The sequence below is a fragment of the Pezoporus flaviventris genome, unplaced genomic scaffold, assembly GCF_033815535.1.
Source record: "Pezoporus flaviventris isolate CSIRO_AGI_PZ_B2104156 unplaced genomic scaffold, CSIRO_AGI_Pfla_v1 ptg000045l, whole genome shotgun sequence".
Classification (NCBI taxonomy): Eukaryota; Metazoa; Chordata; class Aves; order Psittaciformes; family Psittacidae; genus Pezoporus; species Pezoporus flaviventris.
Genome location: NW_026892593.1, coordinates 20,252,804 through 20,270,742, shown reverse-complemented (window position 1 = coordinate 20,270,742; position 17,939 = coordinate 20,252,804).

Sequence of the window (17,939 nt, the reverse complement as noted above, 5' to 3'; positions counted from 1 at the left end):
TCTTTGATAGCACCAGGGAAATTCTTAATGAGTTACTTGTAATACATTTGTTCCAGCCACACCCTCTGTTAGATGTGAAAGTGCTGCAATCCCTTTCATTTTTGCAGTATTTGCAAAGTTTCAAGGATACAGAATTTCTTTTTATACATAGCTTTTTAATTGCAAGTCCCCACCAGGTACTGCCTGGGCAGGAAAGCTCTGCAACCAGTGTCTGTCTTTGAGCAACCTGGTTTAGTGGGAGGTGTCCCTGCCCGGAGTTAGGCTGGAACTAGGTATCTTTAAGGTTCCTTCCAGCCCAAACCGTTCTATGGTTCTGTGGTTTGTGTGACTGACTGTGCCAACATTGACCTCTGAGGATGGATTTCTGAAGCAATCTGGTGGCTTGTCAGTGTCTCAGGTAGGCATCTCACCACTTGGTCTTGCTATCTCAGCGTGTTACTTGTTTGTAATGGTATTCTGTGCTCTGGTCCTCTCTGCTTAGCTTAGCTCTTTCTCAGCTTTGCTCCAGGCCTGTCGGCTCTTTAACCTAGACTTAGACTTAATTAGTTTCCTTTTCTTTGCTCCTTGAGCTGTTTACTCGAGACCCCTTACCTCCATATTTCCCTTTTTCTGCCCTTTCCTTGGTTCCCTTCTTAACATCTGTGGGGTCTGGTTTGCCTTGCTTTTAAGTCTGGTCCTAGCCTGCCCTTTAGCACTGGTTATATTTGCCAAATGAATGCTCCCTAATGACAGCATTAATGTCAAGGGCAGGATGGAGTTTTGTTTCTCTAATGTACACAAATATCCATATATAAAGCTGAAGGTGTACTAGTTGACTCAAGAACAATGTGTCTGCTAAATACAAGTTTGTAACAGCAATGCTCAAGACCATGAGGTGAAGTGCCCTTTTTTAATCTGAAATATAGACATAAGAAGACATCAACTTCTTCCAGTTCCTAAAACTTTTATTGAACATGAAAACAACAGTCTGGCTATAAGGTAGCACTTAAATAACCTACAGAAGATAAAGAGATTAAAATCATAGTCTTGAAATCACTCTGGCTTAACGGGATCTTGCAAATGGGCTTCCTTGCTTCCTAATTCTGCAACTTTCCGTGGCTCTCTAAATAACACCTCAGCAGATTTAGGGGGGCGAAAAGAAGGGAAGGCGAGCATATTTTGGGACAATTTTCCTTCTTTCCATCATTTCAGAGTTTCACAGGTTGAATCCAGCTATAGTACCTGAAAAATAAGGAGTTGGGTTGTTTTATCCCTGCCATAGAATAAACTTCTTTGCTGTTTATCTAAGGGTGCTTCCTTGTTTTATTCCCCTCTCCATAAGTATGGATTTCAGTTCAACAGAAAGATCTTGCCTGCACTAAAAGACAGAGTTTGAAAAATTCGCTCTGTTTTTCTGGTGGCTTTTCTTCAGTACACGGTGTCTGATGTTATAATGGGAGTCATGGAGTTTTCACTAGACAGTCTTTTCTAGTTAAATCCCCTGTAGAGGTGTTCAGCATTTGTAACTGCTCTAGAAACAAGAAGACGCACAGTGATCTTCAGAGTCCTATTTATTACAGTCCGCGCTTCCTTTTCAGACACAATGGGGGATTTTACATGAGCAAAGAGGAGAGTTTACTATCTGTGATGTGCTAATAACACTGCCTGTTATCAAGGTTGTGTCACACTTCTTATCATAAAGCCCTGGTGCCATAGGGAAATGCAAGGGAGATCTCATCACTGGACAGTAGCTGCTTTGGAGAAGTGGAGTCTGTCTCCACTGCAGAGTTCCTCTGTGGCAAGTTCATTTAATCACATTTGTCCCAGGCGGTTATGTTGTTTTCTGTTTTCCTTGTCCAGCTTGAGATCTCACAGGCTGATTTGCAGAAATGTTTAAACATTCACAGCTATACCTGAAGCTACTGGGAACTGCTCTTTGAAAATACAAAATGTTACCCATTGTGAACTACTCAGCTTGAATTCTCAGATACTCATATCCTGCAGCCTGAGCTTCCCAGCTGTACAGTGGGGATGATAAAACTGTGTTCTTTCAGGGAAGCGTTGTGGTGTGAAATGTTTGTGAAATGTGTATGTGCTGTGAGAGCCACAGAACAGGCCAGCAGGAAATGTATGGCTGTCCTCACAGTTGAGACTGAATAGTAGAAAGTAGTAGACCACACACTGAATGAAGCTAAAAGAATATACTAACAAGCTCATTTTTTGCACATAATGAAGCAGGGGTCAAGGTGAAAAATGTATATGATTGTAAAACTAAAGCCAGCATCATAATTTAATAAGGGATTAAAGATTCACAGACATCTTTAACACTGACACTTCTTTATTTTTCAGTGTTTAATAAATTATCTCTTAGGGTAGTTTTTCTTTGGGGAGATCAGGGTGAATATGAAATACCTTTTCAGAAAACATTCTCTTGCTAGCTATGATGAGTGTGCTGTTCTGCACATCATTGCTCTGTGGTACAGAGTTGCTGTCACACCCTGTTGCTCCATCTAATTACACATACCCTTATGGTTACTTATGTAAGTAACCAATTTCATTGTGGCCTGATGGGAACAGGAGAAGTCTTCCCATTCATTTCACCTTCTTCCTTTTTCTCCTTTTCTTTTTAGATCCACTTTTTTCTTTGTCCTCTTGTAAATATCCTCTGCTGCTAAACCTGTTTTAACTCCTAAATTTCAGTCCCTTGTCCAGATTCTTTTCAGCATTGAGGTTGTCATCCAGGAGCCAGATAAGGAAGTGTCTGAGGTGACAGCTGTGTCTGGATCACTTACACCAAAGTCTTCTGATGACAAAGCTTGGGGCTATGATGCATGAGATGCCTTAACAGTTTTCTCTTCTCCTTGGATTTGAAAGCCCCCTGGCTGGCTCACAGTCCACAACAAAATTGCTGCTGAAACTGTCATTGGAGGCTTGAGTGAGATGCAGGAGAAAGCAGGATACAGAAATGACAGAGATGAGTGAAAATTCAGAGGTTTTAAGAACAGGTAAAATAAAAGGGAATGTAAAAATCTGGAGAAGGATGGAAGGACGCCAAGACAACGCCAAGACTTGAAAAAGAAAACAAGGGATATGAAGACATCTGAACTTATATTACTTTGCTATTATTACAAAGCCTGTCAGGAAGTGTGGAGTGAAGGTGCTTTAGACTGAAACTCTTTAGAGGAGAGAAAAGCAAATTGTCTGGCTCTAATTTTCTTCATTCTAGTAAAGTTATTTTTTCCATGTTCTAAAACAGAGATTTGTACCATGACTTTATAACTCTGAGGTGTGACGATTAGATCTGTATTGGACAAAAGTACAAGCCTGCCAACACACTTACGAAAACAGAAAAAAATATAAAAAGCATGGAGAAAGATGCCTTTCAAAACAGCATTTCTTTTACTGACTATCTTGAATTGTCATGTGGTAGGTTTTAATTGCTTTGAACTTATGTGAAGAAGTGAATATATTTAGTTATCCAAGCCAAAACTGTTTTTCTCCCCAGACTGATGAGTGAGACCAGAGTTACCATATTTTTCTTCCACATTGTAATCAGTCTAACATATCTGCAATATGAACAATTCTTCATGTGAGAAAATAGACTAGTACCACAAGAGTCAGCAAGTAACTAGCTTCCATCAAAGTTGGAATCAAAATGATCTTTCATCGGATAGAGGATAACTGATTTCTTCACCCATTTTTTCTCTACTTCCTGTATATTATCTGAAGTAGGTTGCTTGTGCCCTTTATCTGAGCCATCTCTGTGCTAGGTTTTTTTTTTGTAGGAAGTACTCTGCATAAACTCAATTTTTCCTTGGAGCCTCTATATGCTTGCTGCAAGACAAACAGCAATATTTCATAAATGTATACATCAGAATCATTGTACAGCTTCCTCTGAACACAAAACCTCATTATTTTCACAAGTACTTGTAATTCTCAAGTATTTTGAATTTTAAGTCGGCAGATGTGAATGTATGGCATTTATTTGTTAAAATTCCACCATAAAGAGTCTCTTTATAATGTCTTTTCTCAATGTAGGCTGTTTTTCAAGTGGGTGAATTGGCTGCTTGTCATGTCAACAATGTCGTATTGAAATGTTGATGTATTACTCCCACGGACCAAACACCCTGGTGAGGGAGGGTGCTGGATTTGTGATGCAGGCATTAGCATGTAGAACCGGACTGCCACTCAGTGGTGCTGGAGATCATCAGTTCTTGTGCCACTGCCCATTGGCACTGACGTGGCTGAACACAGCTACATAACCAAGTACGTAAGATATACTGGGCATAAACAGGGGTACAGAAATGCTATACTAGTATAATATCCTAGCAGTGCCAGAGTGATTATAAGCAGTCTTTGTAAGTGATTGTGAAAAACACAGTCATAAAACAATGTCATAAAACTCAATTTTGTCTGACACTAACCCACCATTATTAAAGAGAATTGTCTGCTTCTGAGCTATCGCATCAGTGACTTGGACACTTACTGTCTTTCAACCAGGAGTTTCCATGGAAGGTGTTAAAATTACATTACAGTCCCAGTGGATTGTTTATCAAAGAACTCTTACTTCAGTACTACAGCATTGGGATGCTTTTGATAGCTATGACATGCTTTAGTTTAAATCATCTTATCTGTTTGCATTACGCTAGTATTTATCACCTTTTCTTTTTCAGGATCAAAGGATATCTTACTGCACGTCAGAAACTCATTAAATCTATATTTGTAAATAAAACATTTGTTCCACAGCACCAGGTGTCCTTGAACCACTACAGTGAACAGCTCTGCAGGACGTGTCCTAAATGTACTCTAAGCTCCAGTGAAGGATGAAACTTGTCTGTTAAGTGTCCTGGGAACAACTTGTTATGGCCTATAAAGCAGTAGAAAAAGCACATACAATGATATTCCCAGAACTGAAACACAAATCTAATTAGACTTCCATCAAATGGCTTATTTGAGACTGAAAATTGCTGGACTGATTACAAAGTTTGCTTTACAGATTAATAGGTTAGTTTATAACCATAGTTATCATTGCGTATGAACTAGTTCTTTATGCACTTTGTTGTACAGATATTAATTGCTTTGTCTTTTATGTAATATATGTTTATATTGCTGCTGCTTTTGCACATGAGACCTGCCACAGGTAGCCTTTTTAGCCTGTAATTTCTTTTATTTTTTTTTTTTATAATGAATGAGAAATAAGTCAATCTGGTTTCCATGTTTGAATTCATTTTCAGGCTTAGCAGCAGCTGAATACCCAGACTGGTATTCATGCTTCATAATTATTGAAAATTAATTCAATCCAGCAAGACTTTCAAAATGGAAGCAGAACAAATTATACATGCAGTAGAATTTTATACACAGAACTGGTTAAATTAAAATAGTAATAAACCTTCTTCTAGGGACATCTTACATTATAGGCAGTCATGGATCTGGGAGATAAGTGAGAAGAACTCTGGTCTGTGTCACACGATGACAACGACTGCTTGATACGGATGCTGAAGTGGTGAGAGCTTCCACAGCCACTACTGCTCACAGCTGCTAAGCATCAGGGTGCTTCCCTCCTTCACCAGTTTCTGGAACTTGTGATGGCAGTTGTCACTGCTGAATGTTTGACTGTGATTTCATAAAAAACCTATAGCCTATAAAATCCCTGTCCTAATGAACAACCACAATGACAATGAAATTCTTGTGCATTTCATCCTTTTCATTTTTATGACCCTATGAACTAACGAGTCCACTCCTGTGTCAATATCTAATGTCAGATCGCATGTTTGGCTATTAAAGAAGCCAAGAGAAGCACAGAACATTATCTTGAAAGGGAAAAGATGCATTGGCAACAGATTTTGAGAAGAGCAGATAAAGGGAAGTGACTGTGTGGAAGTACACACAGTCACTATTTCAACACTAGAATAAGACTTGTAATTTCTTAATTATGAAGGAAACTGCATTTCTGACTGTGACCACTCATTCTACCTTTTCCCTCCTTCTAGCTTCGGCAGGATTTTTCTGCTTTTCTTTTCTGAAATGATTGTTCTTCTTACCAAAATGTCCATGTAGCTTTCTCTTCATTAAATGCTGATCCATCCAGATTGCCATCCAGTCTATTTTTGAACAGCCACCATTGTTTCCTACATGCTTACTGGGTGTATGTTGGTCTTTCATGTGTGACCATGACTTTCCTTCACAGTCTTATCTCATTTCTACTTCATAAATCTACTTCATACATCTGCTGTGCTTCCTCTTCTCTTTCTTACTCATAAATCTTCTTTGTTCTTCCTCCTAACATTATCAATAGCAATTTCCTTTCATTTTGTGTATCTTGAATTCTGCTAGACAAATGTTACAGCTACTTAGAGGTCCTCACTGTAAGCTTTTCTATTCCTTAATTTTTTATATTGACACTTCTCATGTCTTTTTTTGTAAACATTCCTCAGTAAAACTCTGCTTCTATGAGATGATGTAAGTGAAATCCATCTCTTGGAAATTCCTCCCTTTCTGTATCTGCCCATTTGCAGTCCACACTGATTCTGTTCTCTGAAATCATGAGATGATTCATTCACAGCTGGAGCTGAGCAGGATTTTTCATATCATCACATATATGATGTCTTAAGAACATACTTTAGTTGTCAACATAGGAAAAAGAAACTTCCCCCTCTGCCCCAGTAAGCAAACAAAAATTTAGGTGGCTGAATGACAGAGATGAAGTTATATGTGACATGATCATAGTTTAAATATGTATCTGTGCACAGTTGTGTTGGTATTGTTTTCATGCTAATGTTAGTCATATATAACATATATACTTAATAACTATATATTGTACTAAACACTGACATATTTTTTCACCATTGTTTGTCATTCTTTTCTAAATCTGAGAGTATAAAGGTTTAAGAATGTTTATTTAGTTCTGTTGGTCAACAAGCTTGAATGATACAATAGAAAAGTATTGATCTGAATTGTGTTGTATACAAACATTTGACAAATTTGGCCAGTCATTACTATTGTTAGAAAAAAGTTCTTTATCTACAGCATTATATCATGTACACTTTCTGTTTCCTTTGAGAACATCTTATAATACAAAAGAACCAATTAAAAGCTCCTTCATATGAGGAAATCCATATTCAAGGAAGGAAGCATTGTTTGATAGAGGTCTCAGTCAGATAAAAGAGTGGTTGTGCTCAACTGACATGTATCCACAGGTTCCATGGTATCTTGGGTCCCCTCTCAAACTAACTATTCTCTTTTATTCCATAAAACAGTGTAGGACCAGTGATAGACCTTTTATGGGAACAACATCACTTATCCACTGCTTAAGGTACTGAAGTCTCCTTCAGTACTGAGTACATCTCACTGGCAGATGTCTGCTTACAGTATCTTCTGAGGATATGTAGAAAATGTATATACATGCTTTGACTGTGACTTGTCTTTTCTATACACATAATCATAGAATCATAGAATAGTTAGGGTTGGAAAGGACCTTAAGATCATCTAGTTCCAACCCCCCTGCCATGGGCAGGGACACCTTACGCTAAATCATATCACCCAAGGCCTCGGAACAACAGGAATTTAGTACTAAAACAGGTTGGCAATGACTGAAAAGTTGTGCAAGTGAAGCATATCGTCCTTCAGCCCACAGATTTGTTATGTTTCATGTTCACTCCATGTTGAGCAAAGAAGAACACTTGGAATATATGGAAGAACTGAAGGTGATTAAGATAAAGCTATTCTGAAGCCTGATCTTGCATTCTGTAGTGTTGTTTCCATGGTAAATCCTGCACGACATGGCACCTGTGTGCATGACACAAAGGCATCCCTTAAAGTTACACAAATACTAACAGGAAGGGCAAACTTCGGTGTTTCTTTTATCCGTATGAAGTGAGCATTTTATTTCCATGACAGATACAAAATTTTCCATAATTCACTGGGTACTTAAGATGTGACATTGTAAACAAAGTTATTCATAAGTGAAAAACATTAATATCTAAGGATGAAAAAAGAATGGGTTTATGAGAAAGGAAGAGAGCAGTGGGTTAAAGGGACAGCTGGTGCATGTGTGTTACCTGATATGGGAGTCTGCTCTGCTACTATTTTGTTGCTGCTTGGCAAGGCAGCAAATGATATCTACTAGTAAGTAATTCACTGAATGAGGCACATGCATCATCCAGCTGTATCCATGCCTTCAGCCTTCCTGTGAACAAACTGAAGAGGACAGTCTCTACAGAAAATCCCTTAGAACCCACCAGAGATGAGGAGGCTTGAGAGGATTGTACAGAAATTACTTTAAAACTTATAGAATTTATGAGAGTATTGGTCCTTCTTATTTCTTACATTATCTTACAAGATTCTATAATGTGACTACTACTTCCTAATGAAATCTGTAAGATAAAAGAAAAACACAACATTATTATAACATTCTGTTAAATTCTACAAGTTTACCTTTATGATGTTCTCTTTGCCCTTTTTAATTTCAGTCTTATAAAAATCTTATATAAAAACACACAGATGCCTTCACAGAATATATGGATTCTTTTCCTTTCAAATTCTCAATCTGTAATTATATATTGTGTCCACTGAAAGGAGATATGCAAGGACAGATAATGGAAAACAGTATTATGAGAAAGATCTGAGTACCAGTGCCAAAATAACGTGTATGTATACATATGTATTCAGATACATAAACACATACCTATATGGCGCAGATATGTGTTTGAAGGGGGCTGATTAAAACTAAAATCTTCACCTGATGACAGTAGTTGCCCTTGATTCAAATATACTGGCTCCAAACTAAAAATCTGTATAATATATTGAGTCTTAATACTGAAATTCTGATATCTCTGGGACAGGCAACAGAGAGAGAGCTCCTCCAGGCTAAACTATAATTGTATATGACACTAGATACAAAGGCATCTAGCTCTGGTACTATGAATTTTGCAGGGCCCTCTAGTCTTTGAAGATAGATCTCACCTGCCCATGTCTTCTTTTAAACGGCTTGATATGGCCATATCACTTGCTGCCTATGTTACACATTTAACAAAATGTGCCTATATTTTTGAGAGGAAGTTCCAAGGAATGATTATACATTAGCTTTATGCAGTTAACACTGATTGAAAATAGAAAAGGAGGAACATTTACAGTAGACAGATACCCACATAGGTGTATTTTGGTTTTAGGTATCTATGTAATAACTTTCAGTCTTAGCATGATAATTTAAACTTCTTTCCATTCTGTTCCAGCTTTTTCCAAACACTGTCCCATTTGGCACAGAAACGTCCAGTTCTCTGTTGGAAATCAAATATTTTTCTTTCCAGGGGCAGACATTCTTCAGTCAAGTTCAACTAAGTGGCCCACAGGGGAGCCTGTCTCTGTTGTCCAAGCTAACAAAATACATTTATGAGCCAGTATCAGTAAATAAAGAAGGCAAGCTACATCTGTCCTCCAGCACTTGAGGTCACTGAGCAATTCCAGAACCATAAGTCAGTGATCTAATGGAATTTCCCATTCAAAATATTAGGGCACATTAGAACGTATCACAAGCCAAAACACTGGATTCTTAGTGCGTTCCCACAAAAAAAAAAAAAAAAACAACCCACAAAAAAAAACCACACAAAAAAAGCCCAAAAACATGAATCAGGTTTTTCTGTCTGACATACGTTACATACATTTTTGTAATTCTGTGAAAAAGTACAGAGAGGTTCAGAGAAATTCTTTGAATACGAAATATCATGTGGCTTTTAATGAACCTCGCAGCATCTGATAAGCCATACAGTGGGGATGAGCTAAGTCAGAGATTTTATGCATTGTCTAAAACAGGGGGATACAGCACGGGTAAGGAGAGGTGCCACGGAGGGCCCATGAGAAAACAACCTTCCCTGTTGTTGGGGGTATGGCTAACATAAGGGGCATGTTAGGGCATGCAAACAGAAGACCAGAAAATAATTCCCCTGGGCAGGTAGAATGAGCTCCAGCCCCAAGGATAAGCTGCAAACCCTGCCAGCCGCATGGCTGAGTAGGGATGAAGAACCAAAAGTAGAAAATTAATGCTTCTTGGTGGGAAGAGTGTGGTTTTATTCTGTGGGACTACTTATAGGGTACTGACTGTATGAGAAATATGATAGAGGTCATTTTAGCTAAACAAATGTAAAATTGATTATCCAGCCACTGCACATCACTACACAGAAAATGAATGCATTGCTTTGAGACCTAATATTTATTCAAATATAAGACCACAAGTTAAAAAAAAAAAAGGCAATTATAAAACACTACGATCTATTCTTGTAAATTACCTGTTGTAATTTGAGCTGTAAACAACAATGACAAATGACCGTCCTCATTTCAAGGATATGAGGTGCATTACATAATGCAGATCTATAGAGTTTTGAACAATTAATCATCATAATCTGGCAGCACCATTTATGTTAATCCTGTTTACGAAAGAAGCAACCTGCTAAGACATACTATTTTAGGCTTTTCTTCTTTCAATAAATATTCTTTAGAAGCGAATATTTGTAATCTGAATTTATGTTTAGCCTCAAAAAATGGGAAAATAGCCCAGATGTAATCACAGCAAAGAAACGTTGACATCCATGATAAAAAAGAATTAAGACCCGTTTCTATTTTTACCAAATACTTATCTGTTACTATGTTAATTACCAGCTAAATGTTGTTATAAAATTACAACACTGTGTGTTTTACCTGATAGTTTTAAGAGTATACTTTATGCAAAAAAAAACGAGGGGCCACTGAATTTTTCTCAAAAATTTATCACTGTCTTGGAAAGTATACAAAGTTCGTCAAGTGTTCTCTGAGATTCTCCCTTTCTATATACAGAACATTGTCAACATCATAGAAGACCAGATTTGACTGCTAACAAAAGTAATTCTTAATGATATCAGTATATAAATACACATTCAAACTGAAATAATGAGTTTATAATCATGTGCAGTCATAAATATTTTTTATTAAATATGTCCCCTATTGATGAAAGATACTCAGTATCAGGTTAGACTAGGAAATTTTTAAGGTTTCTTAATTGTTCTTTTTCTTTACTAAATTACACTAAACCCCTTCAATTTTATGGATGAACAGACAGAAGTCTGGCAGTGAGAGGAATTTACCTAAGATGTCAAAGATTCAGATTCAGTCTGCAGGTCTGCCATTCATCCCTGTTCCAGGAATCTGCTTCAACCATCAGGAAATCAACTCTACAGTGGTTTTCCTAAAGTAGAAATGGATTATGACTTTTTGTTATTGTATATTTCATTTAAATTCTCTGTGACAAAGCTGTGAAGCTGAGTACCCAAAATCCTAGGTAGACAGAATAATCATTGGACTAGATCTGTATAGCCATTTCTCTCATACCTAGCACTCAAGGACTAAATTAAGATGAAGAAGGAGAAATCTAGGCCCAACACCTAAATAAGGCAGAAGAGGCTCCTGAATGTTCTGCTTATCTCCCAAAAGAGTTCCACAATCACAAGGCTATTACCTATTATACCTCTTGCTCTCTTGGAGTTTTGCATTTCAGTAAAAGTCCTGTTGAAGCACCTAGGCTCTTACAAGTGCCTTATTATACAGTATATAAGTATTGTGCAGCTAAAAAATTGTTTCACTGAAGAATTCAGTCAGCTGCATTCTCAAGTATTTTACATTAATCTTTAAGGACAGAGACATGAAGAGCAAGCAAGAGCTGAGATTATAACTAAGTGAAATACAAGGTTTCTCATTAACAGGGAAAAAATACTTTTTGTTATCAAACTGAATTGAGGTGAAAAATGCAGTAATTTTATTATTTTTCTTACAGATTCTGGACAGTTAAGTAACAATAAGGATGTTTTTTCTTAATAAAAATATGTTCCCTGCCACATTAGTTGCCGATATGTTGCAAATTCAACTTGTGGACTCCCATGAAGTAGCTCTTTTTTTCTGGTAAAACCCTTAATTCTGTGGTACCAACTTCTGTGGTACCAATAAATTTAATGGCCAAAACATATGCAAATCTAGAAGACCAGACAGCTCTGCAAAGAGCATGGCATGAAAATGAGAGCTAGAAAATCAGTTAGAACCTTTTCACCAAAATTAACTCTTTTGTGAGTAAGATGTCCTGCTCATGGTCGAAAAGCTGTTTCTGAAGTGGCATTCTTATCACCTGTTACATTGGAAATACACTGTTGATTGCAATAAATGCCAACTGATATGCCAGTTAAGACCAAGGTGATTATGTAACTCTCCATATTTTGTTGAAGCACAGTACTGATGCAAAGCGGATGTCTAACAGGCAAACTCTCCAGGTCCACTAACGTAAAAGAACATTGTACACTTAAGACGTAGATTTCTTCTTTGAAAATAATTGGCCTTGAAATGCATGAGAATTGTGGACATATTGGAAAAGTTGAAACAAAATCAATCCTCTTAAAATGGTCTGCAATGGCACTTACTGCCTGTTCTGCTTTAGCAATGCAATTTCAAATAACCTTGGACATGCTTGCATTAAGGATTTTTGCATATATGCAAACACTAGGTAAATTGTTACATCATTATGGTATTTGCTGATTGCAAACCTTTAGAAGTCATCTAAAAATACAGTAAGGTTACTTCACCAGTGAATGAAATGAAAAATAAATTAGGTGTCAATTTAGCCTCTGGCTACCTTTTATTCTTTATTTCTGTTGTAACTAACATTACAGGGCTCACCACATGTGGGACCATGAATTTGCATTTTAGAACAAAAATGGTAAACAATAATAACCTTAAAGTAAACTGATGCAAGCCAGTAGGGAATCATATTAGTTCATTTGTAAACTAAGCAAACATATTTCTAATTGTAAAGCAAATCTGAGATCTATAAATGTTTAGATCATGTGAAATATTTTTAAAAGTTAAAAACATCACACAAAAAAAGTCAGTTGGAGAAGAGCTTATGTGCTCCCCAAATAGTCTGTATTTTCATCAACTGTATACGTACTGAGTAAGATAATTACCATGTAAATTAGCTTCTCCAGAAAGATCACTTGATTATATCTTTAGCGCATCACAGGTACTATGTTATTACCATCTCACATACAACCACTAATAAAATTTCAAGAAAGCCAGTTGTTCCTTTTTTCTCCCCTCAAGTTTTGCCTGCCACTGTCACAGCAAAGAGGTAGATCTGTGCCTTATGCTAAATTCCAGTAGATCTTCCTTGCTTTGACAAGAAATTATGGTATTTGCACTCTGTCACAAGGATCTGTCCTCTCCTGCAACTCCTCTGGGTCTGAACTCCATTTTCTCAGGTGCCCTAATCTCTGCACTGCTCTGGCTTACTGCTTATGAAGGAGAAGGTGATTTCTGGGTTATCTTCGCATACCTGACAGTATATGCCTAGAAGCATTGAAGATCCATGCCAGCCCTCAAAGTCTGCATCCTCTCCTGTGGCAGCTGTGCTCCTTCAGTCAATCATAATTACACTATTTTGGCAAATTTCTCAGAGTATTTCCTTCCCCTGCTGCTGTTTTCAACTTCTTTGGATTTGCTCCAGGGACAAAGGAGGCTACAAAAGCATGAATCTGGGTGGAGGGTAATATAGCCACATTGTCATCTCCTAACTTTCAGCTTTTTAATTTTTACCTGCTCCATCTGCAGACCCTCACTCTCAAAGGACTCATCTTCTGAACAGCACAAGGGACAGATGGTGTCATATCCCACATTCTTCTGTGCCCCTGATGGCTTAGCAGGCATTTATAGCATTTCTTGGTGGAAAGCTAGCAGATATGGACCTTTTCCAGCCACAAGAATGTGCTGACCTCATGGAAAAAAGTCTGATTGTAAATCTGACAATTTTAATAAAGCAAGAAATGTTTTTCTTTACAGATACACAGCTGAAGGCATTTGAAACTTAAACATTTACTAGAAGTGTTTAAATACCCATTATCATAACTATTTTCAAACTTTATTCCCATGCATGTCATGTGACCCAGCATTCAGGATTTTAAGAAAATCAAGCGAACAAAAACAGAGGTTCTGTGAGCAACAAAACTGCTTATATTGGTTCCTTCTGCATTTGTGGCTTGTAACAGTGCCTAATAAGTTATGTTCACCAACTGAAGCCTATTCTGTGGTTGGGGCACTCGTTGCTCTCATGTGTGGGTTTTCTTAAGACAAACAGGTAGAAGGTTAATACTGTAACCTTTTCCTCAGTGAAAGGAAGAAAACCCGAAACTATGAGGGACAACACAGCATTTAAGGAGTACACAATTCATTTCTAAAAGAATGACTTTTCTTAGTAAATTAGTCAATCTGAAATTGACTGAGATGATTAGTCAATTTGACAGACAGGAAAAGGACAGACAAAGGAGCATGCACACAAATGTATTAATTGCTCATATAAGCTTTATTTCCTTAGGAAGTCAGGATAAAACATCTCAGTGATTAATATACAACCAGCAATTGTTCATATCCTGCAGACTTTCCGGAAATAACTGAAATCTGCAAGTAAATTTAACTGAGTCTGTAGCAGATAAAATTAACTAAAAGATGGAGATGTAATTGCCTGAGTCTGTACACAAAGTCAAGCTGAAACATAAATGACAGTTCCATTTTCCTGTTGACCGTTACAACAAATTATCAGGGGTCATGGATTTGTTTCCAGAAATAGGAATGTGAATCTCAGAATCTGAGAGAGTTTGCAATTAGCAGAAAAGTAAAAGTGATTTCTCAGATAGATTACCATCCAGACACAATACTTCTGGGCCAAACTTGCTCTTTTGAGGAACATTTTGTGGAAGTGCGAAGTTTCGGCTTAAAGCTGCACCAGACAAGGGTAACATTATGCATTTGACAGCCTCACCCAGCTTTTTCCTAGATCTGGCTTTGGATGGAGTTTCCCATTACATAAAGTTGATTGCCCAGAACAAATACGATCATGCTGTAACCCTTACATGGTGCTCAGTCTCAAGACAATTTAGTTATTTAACTCATGCCCTCCAATAACCATGGTGTGTAGTACAGCAGGAACGATAGTTATTTCCTGCAGAGGAAATAACTGTGGGTGATGCCCCTGCAGCAGCAGAAGGGGTGGAATATGGGAGATGGTGGGTCCATGGCAATATGGGGGACAGCTGGACTGGGAGGACTTGAAAGAATGGAAAACCAGCAGCAACAGTGGCAAAATAGCAGGCAACAAACAGGAAGTGAGGAGGAGTTAAAATAAAAGAATTGAAAGCACATGAGAAGACCAGCAGGCCTGATGCTGATACTGGCAAACAAAACTGCTAGGAATGCTATGACCCACATCACATGCTGGCAGCAGCACACCATGGTGAATGGATTCTGGCCCGCCAGACAGGACTGCTGTCGTGCAGCAGGTGCCAAGGAAAAGCAAACTGCTCGTTTCCAGTAGTTTAAGAGCTACTCAGGCTTGTAGTTGTTCGTAGGCTCTGCTGCACCACTGGTGGATGCCCTTTGCTGTCACTCTGTCTTAAAGTTCTTCTGTGAGAGCAGACTAGCCCTGACAGGTTTTGCTTTCTGCACTCCATATGTCACTAATCTTTGTGTACAGTAGTACAGCAGTAAGGCTCCCTTAGGAGAAACAGAAGCACAGGAACCTACCAACAGCAGGTGAGACCTGAAGGGTCAACCTAGGGATGGGCTAGGTAGGTCATCCTGATCTCAAATCAAAGCATTAGAAATGTGTCCTTCTTGAAAACAAAGAAACAAAACATAAGTGCTATTGGTCTGGAAACTCTGGATTAAAAATCAGAGTACTGAAGGAAATACGCAACTGTGAGAGTCCTGATGGGAGCAGAAAGTCCCAGCAGTCATAGAAAACAGGACAGATCTTGAAGGAACAGGGAAGGGGCAGGACCAACAGACTGATAACAGGTGGAGCACTAAGATGGAAAGGATGGAGTTAGAGATGTGTCAAACAACCCTAGATGTGGGAAGAGATAGAAGAAATTAGAATAATAGAAAAAGGACATTACAGAGATCTGGAATGGATAAGGATAATGGAAAGGGGGAAGATTTAAAAGTTTTAACTCCATCTGAGAAGTGTACATCAGAACATAAATCCATGTTTTTAATCATTTTTTTCCTTGTCAGTTGACAAATATAAAAACCTATGCAAGCAATTACCTTTAGGTAGATCACAGGGCAACTGCAATACTCCTTTATGCCACCATTCTGTTACAAGTGATGACAGATGATTTACGTGAAACATTTGCTGGAGAAATGCCATCAACATTAATAATGTTACATCAAGAGAAGAAAACACAAGCTCCTGTGGCCTCCCTTCCTTTCTCTGTGCTAAGCACTTCTGTTGTCATATGGAATTTTTTTGTGCAATGATTCTGATTCACAAAATGAATTCCTTTTTAGCTTGAGTTCACGGTTGGTGTTTAGTTCTTTTTCACTGTATTTGTATCCCAATAAACACTGTAATCAATCCATGTTTCCTTATCAGGCACTGTTCCAATTAGACTGTTCTAAAATTTTAGTTAATCAATAGAGTTAATTCTTTACATTTATACACAACAGGCATTTTTCCATTGTAAAAACAGCTTCTTTTTAATGGTCTGAGTGGATGATGCCAGTTTAAACTTAGTTCCCACAGCATACCATGATAAGCAGCACTTACACACACAATCCCACTTTTCGATGAGAAAATGAACATGAGCCAGCTTCAGTGTGTGCTCACAGCCCAGAAAGCCAACCGCATCCTGGGCTGCATCAAAAGGAGCATGACCAGCAGGTCGAAGGAGGTGATCCTGCCCCTCTACTCTGCTCTTGTGAGACCTCCCTTGGGGTATTGTGTGCAGTTCTGGTGTCCTCAACATAAAAAGGACACGGAACTGTTGGAACAACTCCAGAGGAGGGTCACGAGGATGATCAGGGGACTGGTGCAGCTCCTGTATGAAGACAGGCTGAGAAAGTTGGGGCTGTTCAACCTGGAGAAGAGAAGCTGCGTGGAGACCTCATAGCAGCCTTCCAGCATCTGAAGGGAACCTATAGGAATGCCGGGGATGGACTATTCATTAGAGACTGTAGTGACAGGACATGGGGTAGGGGGTTAAAATTTAAACAGGGGAAGTTTAGATTGGATATAAGGAAGAAGTTCTTTACTGTAAGGGTGGTGAGGCACTGGAATGGGTTGCCCAGGGAAGTTGTGAAGGCTCCATCCCTGGTGGTGTTCAAGACCAGGTCCGACAGAGCCTTGGGTGGCATGGTCTAATGTGAAGCATCCCTGCCCATGGCAGGGGGGGTGGAACTAGATATTCTTAAGGTCTTTTCCAACCCTAACTATTCTATGATTCTATGAAGCTGGTGTGGCTAATCATTTGACTATACAATATGAATTATCATTGGCAGAATCATGTGACAGTTGCTCCACTTGTCTTGAAAAAAACGAAAATAAAGAGGACTACAGGTAGATAAGTAAGTTTCTCTTTGCTTTTCAACAGATACTGAACAAAGTTGAATTAATTTTCATTTGTATTCTACTACATAATCCCCTCCCACCCCCTGCTGTAAACCACTACAGTGAACAATTTTTGAAGCAGGTTCCTATTTTCATAAAAGCCTCTCAGATGTTCAAATAAACCATGAAACATAAAGGCACTCATACCCTGAAGACACCAGCCAGCCTCACTAGCATTTTGTCTTTGTCATTCTGTTGGCATGCCCAAGTTCCATTTGCTCTTTTCACTGGTGCAGACAGTACATATGTTGCTAGCTACTAAAGGTAATGACCAAGACACAGGCCCAGGAGCTGTGTTTCTTGGTTTACTTGATCTGGGAACCACAACAGAAGAGGAACTAGATCAAAATGCCTTGCACAATAGCCCTCCATGAGGATTTTGGTGGCTATTCCCATGCTTGCAAAGATCAATGTGGCAAACTCAGACATGAAAACTGGGAGCACGAACTCACAAGGTCTCAATGTCCTGGTTGTCCTAGGATTGTGGTTATGAAGCAAATGGTAAGAACTT